The 16,558-nt window shown below is 43.0% G+C and overlaps 1 protein-coding gene across 1 annotated transcript in view; it reads right to left on the bottom strand.

Annotated features, from left to right (window-relative positions):
* wdr74 (WD repeat domain 74) overlaps window positions 1–16,558 on the bottom strand; it is a 52,178-nt gene that overhangs the window by 3,641 nt on the left and 31,979 nt on the right. The window lies entirely within an intron of this gene.

Below are 16,558 nucleotides of genomic sequence, written 5' to 3'. Positions count from 1 at the left end.
CTAAACCATTTAATGCTTTGTAAACCATGAGCAGTATTTTTGAAATCTATTCTGTGAGAAACTGGGAGCCAGTGCAGAGATCTGAGGACTGGGGTGATGTGGTCCACTTTTTTGGTGTTAGTGAGGACTCGAGCGGCAGCGTTTTGAATCAGCTGCAGCTGTCTAATGGACTTTTTAGTGAGACCTGTAAAGACACCGTTACTGACTGTAGTCGGCCCTTTGGTAAAAAAAAAATGACATAACTGAATTATCTCATTCCACTGTGACATCACAAGTGATTTCAGTCAGCCCCTTGGAAGAAAAAGTAGATCATAGAGTCAGTCCACTGTTACATCATAAGTGACTGTAGACAATACTTGGCAAAAAACATAATGATGTAGTCGGTCCATGGTGACATCACTAGTGAATATGGCCAGTGATGTAGTGAGTCCACTTTGACAACACAAGTAACTGTAGTCAGCCCTTTGGTGGCAAAATAAATGATGTAATCAGTCCACTGTGACATCATAACTGACTGTTGCCAGGGATGTAATGAGTCCACTATGACATCATAAGTAATACCTGAATATAAACATAAAACATAACGTAAATGATGTGGTCAGTCCATGGTGACATCCAAACTAACCACAGCTCACAGCTCATCCTCGCCCCTTTTCTAATAATAAAAACACAATACATTTTATTTGTAATGCACTCAACATTTTGAAACCAATTTCAGTGCTACAGAGTAAAATCACGAGACTTGGGTTCTAGCTCACCACCATTCTCAACACACTGTTGAAGTTTCCCTGTAAAGATAACATGATAAAATAGTTCTCAGCTATATGTGTGTGAGAGAAGGCACCTTAGAGACAGACCACACCTACACACACTCCTATTGTTCATGAGGGTGAGGGCTGGCATTAGGAGCACTGCCCCTTGTAGGCAGGGCTGTAGAGAAAGCTCCCCTCTCATAAGGACAGGTGTGAGCCATTAGTGCCTCTTTGTCTGAGGCCTGGTAGATGTGTGGTGGGACTGTCTTGTCTGTGCAGGTAAAGAGAACTGTGCAGATAGAAAAGATTATTTGATTGCACATTTTATTTTGTGTTCTGGGGAATTTTGACTAGTATCCCCACACAGAATCGTGGTGCAGCCGTGTCATCTTGATCCAGTTGAATGTGCTGTGGACCCATGCTGGGGAGGTAGGCTGCTGATTACCCAGTGTTTAACTTCATCAGAATACAGAAATTAGTAGTGATGTATCCATTTAATTCTTTAGGACATGAGTCAGCCTTTTCCCCGAGTCACAGTATAGAGCCAGTCAGCTCCACCAGTACCAGTGTCTGACAGGGCCCCAGACTGAAAAGGTAACCTCAACTGACATGGTAATGTAGGAGGGTTATCCCCTCTGAGGTATATTTGTCAGTCAATTTAATGGCTGTTTTGCTTTGTTTCAGATTTAGTGCCAGACTGCTGCTTTGCCTGGGCCGATGTGCCATGCGGCTTGGTTGAAGTTTGCGGAGAGTTTCCCATTGCTATGACTGTAAACAGCTCATCTTAACCTGTCTACTGTCCTTTACTGTCCCTGATTGTATCAATTTATAATTGTGAACCAACCGAGCATTAACTTTGTATTTTCTTTTGTTTGTTTGTCAGGCAGAGGGAGGATCTGCGGGGAGTATCCGTGGTATATGCACCCTTCTTTGCATGCAGTGTGATTGGTTTGAAGAGTGATTGGCACCCAAAAGTAGTTTAGATTTACTTAAATTGTTGCAGTGTCTGTTGCAGTGATTTGCTGTGATCACGGTGTGCACGTGGTGGTTGCTACTGGGTCTTGCGATAGTATCTCCCCGTGGTGAGTACCCTGTCTGACGTCTTTTTATTAGCAGGTAGTGTATATTTGCAGTATACCCCTGCTTGATCTTATTTGTTGTAACAAATTAATCAAAATAACTCAGCTATTTGTAGCTTTTAAATATTTATTAACTTTGTAACATTAAAGATAATTTTTCAAGCTAATCGTTGTTCTTCCCTCCTTCCATTATCAGGTCAATCATCAGTTGCTTTAGTTTGTACAATAAATAGAATTTGGATTTGAATGCACGTCTCTGGCTCTCCTTGTACCTGGGGATAAATTTGTTTGTGGGTTTATATAGAGACCCTCACAGTGGGGTTGGTCACAAACTGGCGTTGTTGACAGGATTGAGCCCCAAACGTGCATTCAACTCGGTTGGTTCACTGGAGTGAATTCAAGAGTTTTATTTGGACTGTATTTTAACAGTTTGTTGTTTTTCTCTTTTTTTTCTTTTCTCAAGGCAAAGCAGCAGCTGGCAGTCTGTATAATTTTGGAGCGTCCCCCCCATTTAGTGATAGGAGTTGCTTGTCCCTTCGCCTATCTTCCCCAGGATGGACCAACAAAATGTCTCTCAACCACAGGCAGGTCCCTCTGGTCCCCCTGCCCAGTCTCTACCCCAAGAGAGGTTGGTGTATATACCTAGGGAACGGTCTTGCCCGCTTTTTAGTGGTACTGGAGAAATGGGAATCCAGAGCTGGATTGAAGAAATAAAATCCATTATGCGTACTCGCAGGCTTGCCCCCATTGACAGGGCCCATTTTATTTATGACCATTTGATTGGTGATGCTCGAGAGGAACTTAAATATCGGCCTACTCAAGTGAGGGAGGACCCTGATCAGATCTTTGATATCCTCCTGGCTCAGTATAGTTGTCCCATGTCTTTTATTTCACTTAAAGAAGCATTTTATGCTAGAAAACAACAGGAAGGTGAGTCTTTGAGGGAGTTCTCTCACGCATTGTTTGTACTGATGGACAAGATGACCCAGAGCTGTCCAGAGAAACGTGTTCCTGACGCCACTAGTTTACTGCGGGACCAGTTTATAGAGTGTGTTTGGGATGGGAATTTGAGCCGGGAACTTAAGAGAATTGTTCGTGACCACCCTGATTATGACCTCCATACTATTAGAGATGAAGCTATTAGATGGGAGCGGGAGGGCAGATCTGGGGGGGAACTGGGCAGACCCCGGAGTTATTCTGTCCCCTCAGTGTATAGCATGCAACATACAGGACAGGTCAGAGCACAGAAAGATACTGTAGGGTCAGAATTAGCCGAACTTAAGGATATATTAAGACAGCAACAGGCTCAAATTAATCAGCTCACACAGGAATTGAGGTCAACTCACACTTCATTTAAGACCAGGAACACTCAGAGGAGGGGACCAATCATCTGTAACCGATGTCAAAAACCTGGCCATTATGCAAAAGACTGTGACAACGAAAGGGTAGTTGCCCCCCCGCCTACTCATTGGAGTCAAAATTCAGCCGCTCGACATTTTTTGCCCACCCCACACTCTCTATCCCACCAGGCGGAAAACTAGCTCCCTCTGTTATGTTGAGCCACATTTCAGATGGGGACAATACTGGCTCCTCTAATGACTCTCAAACCCCTGACCCCACGTTCAATTTGGTAGGCCCCTGCCCAAAGGTTACCATTACTATGGGGGGGGTGGATATCCCTTGTCTATTGGACACTGGCTCTATGGTTACTACCATCACAGAGAGTTTGTTTGCCAAACATTTTGAAAAATGGGGCCCTGAGGGACTGAAAGCATGCCATTGGCTAAAGTTACGTGCAGCAAATGGGCTAGAAATCCCCTACATCGGATACATGGAACTTGATTTTCAAGTATTGGGGAAACAAATCCCCAAGCGTGGTGTTTTGGTTGTCCGAGACCCACCAGGTACCAGCCCCAACTCAGAAACTTGCGGCGTTCTGGGTATGAATGTGGTGCGGGAGTGCTACAGTGAACTGTTTTTGGAACATGGAAATGCACTTTTTGATCTCCCCCCAGTCAAACAGGATCCCTGGCAGGGGGCGTTGCAGTTCTGTCACAGGGCCCAATTTCAGACTGAACCTCAAGTGAGTGGTCCTGTTAAAGTTAAGGGCAAAAAGAAGATCTATATACCTGCAGGGACAGTGAAATTGGTGCCCACCACCTGCAGAAAGACATCTACAGTCCACACTGGGTCAGCCCTCTTCGAACCATTGGATGCAAATTTGCCACATGGTCTTCTGGCCTCCCCAGCCCTGGTTAAAGTAGTCAATGGTGTTGCATTTATCCCTGTCACTAATGTTGGAGCTATGGGCGCAACCTTATTTCCCCGCTTCCAGATTGGTACCCTCTGCCAGGCTGATATCCTCAGCAAATCTAATGGCACTAATGTGACCTTGGAGGAAGAGGCTGAGACCAGAGAAAATGTGGTTACCATAACAACCCAGCATGTGGAAGAGAACTCAGTGTTGGCGGCAATTGAATCCCTTGACCTGTCCTCCCTCACAGCTGAAGACCAGGTGAGACTGAGGTCCCTTTTGTGCAATTATCAGTCTGTTTTTTCTTCACATGACAGTGATTTGGGGTGTACAAATTTAATTGCACATGAAATCCCTCTCCTAGATGAGACCCCAGTTCGCCAGCGGTACAGGCGCATTCCACCTTCCGAATATGATGCTGTCAAGGCACATATTCAGCAGCTCTTAGAGAGTGAAGTGATCCGTGAGAGCTGTAGTCCCTTTGCTTCCCCAATTGTGGTAGTGAAAAAGAAGGATTCTACAATAAGGCTTTGTGTGGACTACCGGCTTCTGAACTCTAAAACTAGAAAAGATGCCTTCCCGTTACCCAGAATTGAGGAGTCCCTTGATGTTCTGTCTGGTGCCCGCTGGTTTTCAACATTAGATCTAGCTAGTGGGTATAACCAAGTCCCAGTTGCTGAATCTGACAAGACGAAAACAGCGTTTTGTACGCCTTTTGGGCTGTTTGAATTTAACAGAATGCCTTTTGGCCTATGTAATGCGCCTAGCACTTTTCAAAGGCTAATGGAAAGAATATTTGGATCACAAAATCATCAGTCTTTATTGTTATATCTGGACGATGTCATTATTTTTTCTGCCACCACAGAAGAACATATCCAACGTCTGTCAGCTGTGTTGGAGACCCTGCGTGTGCAGAATTTGAAGGCTAAACTGGAGAAGTGCCACTTCCTGAAGACGGAGGTAAAGTACCTTGGCCATGTTATTTCCAAAGACGGTGTAGCAACTGACCCTGATAAAATCTCTGTAGTGTCCACTTGGCAGATCCCCAAGACTGTTGCTGAGCTGAGGTCATTCCTCGGCTTTGCAGGCTACTACCGTCGCTTTGTCCCAGGCTTCGCCAGACTGGCTGCACCTTTACATCGACTTGTGGCTGACTTGGTCGGCCCCAAGACAAAAAAACCCTCGAAGCGGCCGCTACTGGAAGTTTGGACGGAACAATGTGAACAGAGCTTTCAAGGTCTCAAAACCAGGTTAGTGGAATCCCCTGTTTTGGCATATGCAAATTTTTCACTCCCTTTCATCCTGGAAATTGATGCCAGCCATTGGGGGCTCGGTGCAGTGCTTTCACAGCAACAGGATGGTAAAGTACGGCCTATTGCATATGCCAGCAGGGGCTTAAAGCCCACAGAACGGAACATGTCAAATTATTTCTGGCCTTGAAATGGGCTATAACAGAAAAATTTAGAGAATACCTGTTGGGCCAGAAGTGTGTTGTCTACACAGACAATAATCCCTTGAGTCATCTGTCCACTGCAAAGCTTGGGGCGCTGGAACAACGCTGGGCATCACAACTCTCTTCCTTCGACTTTTCCATCAAGTATCGCCCAGGTCGCACCAATGGCAATGCAGATGCACTTTCCCGCCAGTATCAACCGTCAGAGCTAATGGCATCCATTGAAGCTCAGCTGCCTGGCACCCCTCTTCCCACCACGCTACTTCAGACCAAAGCCCCACCTTACCAGCAGGTAACACAAGCTGCTGTCTCTGTTTTTCCATCTCATTCCTCTGCTGATCTTGCTGCCTTACAGGGAGATGATCCAACAATCAGTACGTTCCTGACGTTTTGGCGGAGACGTGCAGGGCCAGACCCACAAGAACGGGCCAGCTTGCCTTTCCCAGTACTGGAAATGCTTCGTCAATGGAAAAAGCTGGTGGAAAAAGACGGAGTCCTCTACCGTCAAGTGTTTCAGCCTGAGGGCGGAGAGAGCATACACCAGCTAGTTTTGCCACAAAACCTAAAAGGTGAGGTCTTACACCAGTTACACAATGAACATGGCCACCAAGGGATGGACAGAACAGTGGATCTGGTGCGGCAAAGGTGTTATTGGCCCGGCATGCTGAAAGAGATCCAGAACCATTGCCAACAATGCGAACGGTGTGCACTGGCCAAAGCAGTCCATCCTAAACCAAGGACACTGATGGGCCACCTCTTGGCCTCTAGGCCAAATCAAATCTTGGCTATGGATTTCACATGTCTTGAACCCTCCATAGATGGCCGTGAAAATGTGTTGATTCTAACTGATGTCTTTTCTAAATACACTCAGGCCATTGTTACAAGGGACCAGAAGGCAACTACGGTGGCCCAAGTACTCGTCCATGAGTGGTTTTATCGTTTCGGGGTCCCTGCCAGAATCCACTCGGACCAGGGAAGGAGTTTTGAAGGCGCTGTGATCCAACAGCTGTGCCAGATGTATGGGGTGAAAAAAACTCGCACCACCCCATATCACCCACAAGGTAATGGACAATGTGAGCGCTTTAATAGGACATTGCATGACCTATTAAGGACACTATCACCTGAGCAGAAAAGGAATTGGCCCATGTACCTGCAGCAACTTACCTTTGCTTATAATACCACTGTACATCAAACCACGGGCGAACAACCATACTTCCTGATGTTTGGCCAAGAATCCCAGCTGCCCATTGACTTCTTATTGGGAAGGGTGGGAGAGCCGGTGCAGGGCCCAGTTCACAGCTGGGTACAGGACCATCACAAGCGCCTTAAAGTTGCTTTTCACGGAGCTCAGAAACGAACACAAGCAGCTGCGCATAAACGTGCAGATCGTCAACATGCACCAGCTTCTGATCCACTGCAATTACATCAGCTGGTGTATGTTCGAGACCACAACATCAGGGGCAGAAACAAAATTCAAGATCATTGGAGTCCGGTCCCCTACTGTATTCTCAAGGTCCCTGACGGCGCTGGCCCAGTGTATACAGTGGCGCCTATCCATCACCCAGAAAAGGTAAAGCACGTTCACAGACAACTCATCAGACCAATACCCAGTAACCTTTGTGAAAAAATCAACAGGAACTTACAGATAACTGAGGGACCCAGGAACCAGCTGGAGCCACAATTGGACGAGGAGGATGGACATCTCTATGTGTTACGACAAAATGAGCCTCCGACGGGTAACACGTCTCCTCCTCCATCAATGCCTGCGGAGCCTCAACCACAAAGAGCATCAGACCAGCCCACCACCTCATCGGGTCCACGGCCCAGGGCTGGACCTCAATCAGACTCTCTAAGAGTACAGGTTCGTGTCCCTTCTCCCCCACTCCCAAATACTGCTCTTAGAAGAACAACACGCTCTTCCGCAGGACATCATACCAATATTCATCGCCTGCCACAGTCAGCCGCTGTAATGTCGCCTTGCACTAACTCCATCTCAGTTTTTCATAGACCCTGGGTTTAAATATCCATTGTTGGGACACCAATGCAAAAACCAGGGGGTAGATGTGAGAGAAGGCACCTTAGAGACAGACCACACCTACACACACTCCTATTGTTCATGAGGGTGAGGGCTGGCATTAGGAGCACTGCCCCTTGTAGGCAGGGCTGTAGAGAAAGCTCCCCTCTCATAAGGACAGGTGTGAGCCATTAGTGCCTCTTTGTCTGAGGCCTGGTAGATGTGTGGTGGGACTGTCTTGTCTGTGCAGGTAAAGAGAACTGTGCAGATAGAAAAGATTATTTGATTGCACATTTTATTTTGTGTTCTGGGGAATTTTGACTAGTATCCCCACACAGAATCGTGGTGCAGCCGTGTCATCTTGATCCAGTTGAATGTGCTGTGGACCCATGCTGGGGAGGTAGGCTGCTGATTACCCAGTGTTTAACTTCATCAGAATACAGAAATTAGTAGTGATGTATCCATTTAATTCTTTAGGACATGAGTCAGCCTTTTCCCCGAGTCACAGTATAGAGCCAGTCAGCTCCACCAGTACCAGTGTCTGACAGGGCCCCAGACTGAAAAGGTAACCTCAACTGACATGGTAATGTAGGAGGGTTATCCCCTCTGAGGTATATTTGTCAGTCAATTTAATGGCTGTTTTGCTTTGTTTCAGATTTAGTGCCAGACTGCTGCTTTGCCTGGGCCGATGTGCCATGCGGCTTGGTTGAAGTTTGCGGAGAGTTTCCCATTGCTATGACTGTAAACAGCTCATCTTAACCTGTCTACTGTCCTTTACTGTCCCTGATTGTATCAATTTATAATTGTGAACCAACCGAGCATTAACTTTGTATTTTCTTTTGTTTGTTTGTCAGGCAGAGGGAGGATCTGCGGGGAGTATCCGTGGTATATGCACCCTTCTTTGCATGCAGTGTGATTGGTTTGAAGAGTGATTGGCACCCAAAAGTAGTTTAGATTTACTTAAATTGTTGCAGTGTCTGTTGCAGTGATTTGCTGTGATCACGGTGTGCACGTGGTGGTTGCTACTGGGTCTTGCGATAGTATCTCCCCGTGGTGAGTACCCTGTCTGACGTCTTTTTATTAGCAGGTAGTGTATATTTGCAGTATACCCCTGCTTGATCTTATTTGTTGTAACAAATTAATCAAAATAACTCAGCTATTTGTAGCTTTTAAATATTTATTAACTTTGTAACATTAAAGATAATTTTTCAAGCTAATCGTTGTTCTTCCCTCCTTCCATTATCAGGTCAATCATCATCAGTTGCTTTAGTTTGTACAATAAATAGAATTTGGATTTGAATGCACGTCTCTGGCTCTCCTTGTACCTGGGGATAAATTTGTTTGTGGGTTTATATAGAGACCCTCACAGTGGGGTTGGTCACATGTGGTTGAAAGGCAGTGTTTTTCTTTTAGTTTTGATTCTGTCACAATGGATTTTCTCTGAAATGAGAGAGGAAACATTTCAGAGCCAGTCAACTCAAGGCCTTCCTCAGTTGAAGAGAAGTTCCTCTCCAGGCTGAATGTCCGTGAGATAATGAAAAAAAGGAAATAAGGAAAACAGAGTACTGAAGCTTCTGCTCACCTTATATGCTCATAACCAAGCAGGGCCGTTGCTAGGAATTCTGGGCCCCCTTAAAGAATACTAAAGTGGGCCCCTCCCCCTAACTTTTCCTTTTTTTTCTTAGACTACGTAATGTATTATCGTTTTTTAATTAGCCTACTTTGTTTTGATGCTAATGCAGCATTACACTGCAAAAACTCAAGTATCTTAGCAAGAATATTTGTCTTATTTCTAGTCAAAATGTAATTTCTAGTCAAAACAAATCTCATTATACTTAAAATAAGACTCATCATATTAAAAGTAGCTTGTTTTTAGACACTTTTTACTTCTTTCAAGCATATTTTCACTTGGAATAAATAGAAAAAATCTGATAGTGGAGCAAGTTTTTCTTCCATATTACAAGCACAAAAAACTTACTTTCACTGGCAGATTTTTCTATTTATTGTGAATTTAAGTGAAAATTATCTAAAAACAAGTTAATTTTTAGGTAATGAGTCTTATTTTAAGTGGAAAGAGATTAGTTTTGACTAGAAATGAGACATTTGGACAAGAAATAAGACAAATATTCTTGGAAAGATGTTGTACTATGTGTATTAGTCATGGTCTTACGCAGAATAAATCAGACAGTCATACAAAGATTAGACTACTGGGGTTTTTTATGGGCCCCACTGGGCACTGGGCCCCTAGAATTATCACCTTTCTCCCCTATACAACAGCCCTGTAGGTAAACAAATGCTAATGACTGTCGTTAACATTTGCACCAACACCAACAGCCACACCCACCGAGTTTCTGCTATTTTCAACCGAGTTTCAGCAACCTGGCACCTGGTTTGCAGGCAGGAAATTTCCTCTGTTCTCTGAAAATTAGGCAAACTACATCAAATCAAACCTTTCAGTCTTACTTTTTCAGCAAGTATTGCAACAAGTGTCTCCTTGTCTGAATTACTCATGAAAGTGAGAGTAACAATGAATTAGAGCTTTTACTCATTTGGGAAATTTCACCACATGTGTTGCTTTTTAACCAAATGAGTGATTGGCTGCAACTGTGATCAAGAATAAAGCTCAGATTCTAAGGATTCCAAACAGGCCAAAACCGTTATGGTCAGATAATACTGGGGTTAACAGCAAGAGGCCAGCTTTGTGCTATTTCCAGCCATGTTCAGTGGCCTGCGATCCCAGACTGAATTCAGATTTGTCGGCATCCTTTCTCTGAAAACTGTTTTTCTTTGCTCAGAATTGACATCAAATGAAAGCTCAAAGTCTAGGCTTTTCAGGAAGTAGGGTTTCATAGGTGTGGCAACAGCTGTCGTTCTGGACAGCACAGGCCACATGACAGAGGGCAAAACTAGTAAAAGTAATCTGCCTTTTCTCAATTATCTGGACTGTGAAACTTTGGGAGATTGTTTTTGAATGTCATTGCTTTGAAATTAGGGTAAAAAAATTTTGGGTTTTTCTATGGGTTTTCCATGTTATCAGCTGATTATCTAAAAATAGAACGTTGCGACTTCCGACTCATTTTGATGGAACGGGTCACATATAGTAGTAATAATAAAATAATAGTATGAAATGAATGTCCCCATATAAGCACAATGAGTCTATCTTACTATATGACACAAAAAGACACCATTGACCACAAAGACATCAACAAAGTTTAAATCAGTTTAAACAAGTTTATTTCAAAATTACAACATTGTTGTATACATGAAAAGTGCAAACAGCTGTTTATTTGAAATAGAAAAATCAAAAATCAAAATGCTCTCCAGTGTTCCAGCCAAAAGATTTAGAAACTTTGGTTCACGCTTTCATTTCCTCCCGAGTCAGCCACTGTAGTTACCTACATAAAACACTCAAAACAAGAGGTGACAGGGCCCTTTCAGTCCATAGACATCTTTAAAACTCAGCTAGAAACTCATCTATTCTCTTTGGCTTTTAATTCAGTCTCATGAAGAACCTCCCATACCATCATTCCCACTCACTTGATGACCCACAGCAATTAGCATTTGCATCACTAGTGACTGCATATGATACGATAATGTGATTTCTTCCTCTTGACTTCATAATTGAGCATCATTTAGCTACTGGATATCTAGCTGCTCTCTCTCGTTGTTTCATCAAAAAAAGTAATTCTCCAGAAAAGCAGCATTTTCTCCGCAGTTCTTGGAGTCCAGTGTACATTGTCACGTACGGTTTGAAAATTTGCTTCTGGTAATTTTGGAAGGTGTGGGTAGTTTCTTAGTGTTGTGTTTATATCAGAGAGTGTGTTTTTGTCCGTGGTTGGTAAATATTTGGAGAAGTTGATCAGTGGCATAACGATCAAAGCTTGTGGAAATTTTTCTCTGGCTACTTTGAAGATGGTGTCCAGCTGCCATTCGACCCGCTCTCTATTGCGACTGTTTTTGTCATTGATTCCGAATGAGAGTATGACTTTCTGGACTTGGTCTGCTTTGTTAGTTTTCTCCAATATGTGAAGGAGATGGCACAACTTTCCTCCTGGAAACGAGTCGACCTGGACTCTGTTGTCATTCCATTTTGGTAACCGTGAAAGATTAGAGTCACCGATAAGCAAGATCGGTCTGTGAATGCTTAAGTTCCAGTTGTTAAATTTGTCATTGAAATGCTCGTGTCTTTTAAACAATGATTTGTCTTTTGCTAGTGTTTTAGTGGCTGCCAGTGTGTCTGCCATATTTACTTTTCTTTAAGGTTATCCAAACAGCCAAATGTATCCAGATTTTTAGTAGCTCGGGAAAGAAGGTCCACTATGCCCAGTGGAATTCTAAGGAACTTTAACTTTGAGGAATGGCAAAAGAAGGAATACTTATTTGGCAATGAAAATTGCCTTTTGGTTGTCTGGAAGCAGCAGAATCAGGTCAGGAGAAACAACTGCAGAAGGTCTCGACGTGATGCTATCACTGAAGAAAAGAAGAAACTTCTTTTTCCTGGAAAAGAGTGGAAGAGAGTGGAACTTTAATGGCACAAAGTGGAAATAAAGCAGAGAAAATTATGACAAATGAATGAGTAAAAAGATGAGAATGAGAAAAAGAGATCTGGACAAAGAGAAAAACAGGAGAGAAGAAGGCAGGAAAGAGCGAAGAAAGCAACAGAAATGAGTGGACACTGCAGGACCCCGGTGCAAATTTAAGGAAAAACAAGCAAAAAGAAACTTACCAACAGCAGAAGATCTGGAAGTCTGTCTGAAGAAAACAGAGTAGTGATTGTGAGCTTCTGCTCAGCTTATATCCTCATCAGCAGGTAAACACATGGTAATGACTGTGGGTGGGTCATCAACAGCCATTGGCTAAGGGCTGTTGATGACCCACAGTCATTACCATGTGTTTGCACCAACAGCCACACCCACCCACAGCAATAAGCATTTGTATTTGCATCAATGCATGTGATGGGGGGAGACAAGGTGGTTGCAGAAAACGTACAGAAAGATTTATTTTTTTAGATTTAATTGAAGTGAAACAACATCAAATTGTATAAAATCAAGTTACTTTTTAGGTGAACCCTCACCTAACCCTGACCTGCTCACAAAATACTTAGTCTAGGGGAGGAAATATCTAGAGACATATAACAATATCTCCCCAATACATATCTTGTCTTTCTGGTGTTAAGATGAGGTTTTCAAAATAAAGTAAAGTAAATACTCATTTAATCTGACTCCATTTAAAAATAACGTTACTCTTAAGTATTGATGGAATTAAAAGTTAATCAATCATTTAAAACGTAAACGCTTTAAGAATTAATTATATTGTTAAGGAATCTGGACTCAGTCTCAGTTCAGGGATGGTAAATATTATTAAAACCACTCAGTGACCTTCTTAACATAGAAGAAGCCCTGATGCCTGGGTTGAGATATTCAGAGGTCATAAGGACATGATACTCAATCTTTTCTGTTCCACTCAGAGGTTAAGGGTATGAATGTTACTAAATGAAACTTACCATATAACTAAAGACCAAATACATATCCAATAACAGATTTTTCACTATTTAGAACAGAAGTCTCAACAAGGCAATATTAGAAATGAAGGGTTAACATTCCAGTTTATTGTGATGTACAAAATGACCAAACTATAGCCAATAGTAACAATACTTAAAAAACAGATAATGCAACAACACTCGATCAAAATTTACAAGAGATAATGCTATTCCCGTCGGGGGAACTTTTGACCATCAATGGGTCTTTTAACATGACAATGAGCCATTTAGACCTTTTCATTTCTCGCACCATCAGACCTACAACATTTCAAGGGAAAGTCAGGTAGACAGAAGGTGTTACATACCCCAAAGGTTTGAACCTAGATGGTTGATTCATTTACAGATAATCAAAAGGCAGAATATACATAGAATGGTGCCATTCAATCTGGAGAAAACCTCCTATTGTTTCAGAGACAACATTTGAAGTAGAGCGTTTATTCATTTGGGAAATTTCACCACATGTGTTGCTTTTTAACCAAAATGAGTGAATTGATCGCAAAAATTAGTCTGTGTAATAAGGGCATTTTCTCAGGAGAGGAACATCAGATTTTAAATTTTAACGCATCTGAATAAAGCTCAGATTCTACGGATTCCAAACAGGCCAAAACCATTATGGTCAGATGATAGGCTACTGGAGTGTGTGAATGTGTGTGTGAATGGGTGAATGTGATGTACTGTAAAGCGCTTTGGGTATCGTTTCAGGTATAGTAATGCGCTATATAAATACAGACCATTTACCATTTACTGGGGTTAACAGCAAGAGGCCAAATTTGTACTTTTTCCAGCCATGTTCAGTGGCATGTGATCCCAGACTGAATTCAGATTTCTCGGCCTCCTTCCTCTGAAAACTACTTTACTTTGTTCAAAATTGACATCAAATGAAAGCTCAAAGTCTAGGCTTTTCAGGAACCATAAGTTTCATACCGTTTCATAAGTGTGGCAATAACTGTCTTGTTAAAATCACAAATTTAGTGCAGTCAGTTCTGGACAGTACAGGCCACATGGCAGAGGGCAAAACTAGTAATAATAACAATGAATGAAAAAAGTAGATGATGTAGTCAGTGATTGCAGTCAGCCCCTTGAAAAAAGTGACATCACAAGTGACTGTAGTGAGCCAGTTGGTTAAAACAAGATGTAATCAGTCCACTGTGATATATCATAATGTGACTGTAGACAATTCTTGGACAAAAACATGTAGCCTATGAATAATGTAATTCCACTGTGCCATCAGCAGCGACTGTTTCCTGCATGTCATTCCCCCTCTCTCTGCCTCCCCCTTTCCTGTCTATCTCACTGTGCTATCAAATAAAGGCAAAAAAGACAAAAAATATACTAAAAAAAAAAAAAAAAAAAAAAAGAAGCGACTGTTTCAGACCACTGGATTAGTGATACAGAGGAAAAGCTCAAAGTATGATTCTGCAGAGGTAAGGGGCCTCTGTGATTTACAGGTGCATAATAACCTCTCATAAACTTAAAGGGCAACTTCGGTTTTTTTCAACCTGGGTCCTATTTTCATATGTTTTTATGTATATGTGAGTGATGGATAACATTTTTATTGAGGTCGCTCCAGTATTGAGCCCGGCCGGCAGCCGGCAGACAGCCTGCAGCCTAACTAACGCTCTTATATGGGGCAAGTGGCTCCCGTCAAAGTTCGCCGTATAAACGGTCATTTCTTTCAAACTGGCGGGCTCAGATAGTCACAATAAGTGTCCAGCAACATACTAGAGAGGAGAAGTGAATGAAATTGCCTTTACCTGTTGCTGGAGGTCGCTGTTTATTGTGATCTGAGTCTGTCAACAGGCGAGAAATCTCATTCTGAAATCTCGCTATAACTCGCGATAAGACACCGGTTGGGATTAGTACGTAGTAGTTAGTCTGCCTGGCAACAGTAGCCTACCGTATTGACCTGAGGTGAAGACCTGGTGAAGCCACGAGTGATTTTTCTGTTAGACACTGTGAAGCAATGGTTCGTCTGTGCGCATTTCCGAATTGTGCCAACAAAAGGGGCTACTCTTCGCGCAGCTTTCACAGACTCCCTTATTCCGACACGGACACGCTAAAGTTATGGCTAGCTGTGCTACAAATGGATGCTAACACTCCTGTCGATGCACTGCGCCGTGCCGATCACAGGGTCTGCAGTGCCCACTTTGACCAAGATGACTACTGCCAGTCAAAGAAGAGACCAAATCCGAAGCACCTTTATCTGAAGAAAAGTGCAGTCCCGAGATGGGAGACACCAGCTGCAGGCAGAGTGGAGGTAATGTGACAGCGACCTCCAGCAACAGGTAAAGGCAATTTCATTCACTTCTCCTCTCTAGTATGTTGCTGGACACTTATTGTGACTATCTGAGCCCGCCAGTTTGAAAGAAATGACCGTTTATACGGCGAACTTTGACGGGAGCCACTTGCCCCATATAAGAGCGTTAGTTAGGCTGCCGGCTGCCGGCCGGGCTCAATACTGGAGCGACCTCAATAAAAATGTTATCCATCACTCACATATACATAAAAACATATGAAAATAGGACCCAGGTTGAAAAAAACCGAAGTTGCCCTTTAAGTTTTAAATATACAAACATATTATATATACTCAGGGGGCAAAGCAAAAAAACGGACACGGAGCGTTGTAAAAGGTTTGACACCAGAAATGATATCTAGTAACTTGAAGGATTAAAACCTGGGTGGACAACCCGGTCAACTAGCTGCTGGAAAGCTACAGGGGCCAAAACCCCTTTCTGGGGTCATTTTGCTGGCGAAATCATGTAAATGCAAATATTTAGGTACTACAATGGCATAAATAGTCATACAACTATAAAATGTGGCAGAGAGTATCTTGACACATAGGGGGAGGCATGAAAAAAAGAATCTGGGGTTTGTTGCAACTCAATTTTAAGATATCTCCCTCAACATCCCAAAAAAGACAAAAAAAATTACTGTTCGACTGACAAATTCTCATGAAAATTATTATTTTTCAGCACTTTATGGAGAATATCTATGCTTAACATGTATATAGAAAATTTCCTTAAAGCAGAAGTGAGTGGTCCGGTCGTTTTCGCTAATGCTGCGTTCCAGGCAGGCTTTTGAAATCGTAAATTACAGCTTCAAGTCACAACTTACGACTTTGTAGCGTTCCAGGCAACCCACTCGTGTTTTTCCGACCTGTTTTACCGGTGAAAGTCACTATAACGGCCACTCGTAACTTCCGACCGGTGAAGTCGTACCAGATCGAACTGGTACGACTTCACGGTCGGAAAAATACGAGTTTCCTTGAACGCACCATAACAGTCCTCGTCGCTACGTCACCACATTCACGGCGTTCCTTGGCTGCACACACAGCCCTGCATGCCGTTCTCTCTCCTCATTGGATAAAAACTGTAGGATACGATACATGTTTTCTCTTCGGCTCAGAGCAGAGCAGAGGGACTGAGAGACCCGTGTTTCAGTCCAAACACTCTATGTAAGTGATTGCT

Source organism: Trachurus trachurus, assembly GCF_905171665.1.
Source record: "Trachurus trachurus genome assembly, chromosome: 13".
NCBI lineage: Eukaryota > Metazoa > Chordata > Actinopteri > Carangiformes > Carangidae > Trachurus > Trachurus trachurus.
This window is presented reverse-complemented; position numbering and strand designations above follow the sequence as displayed.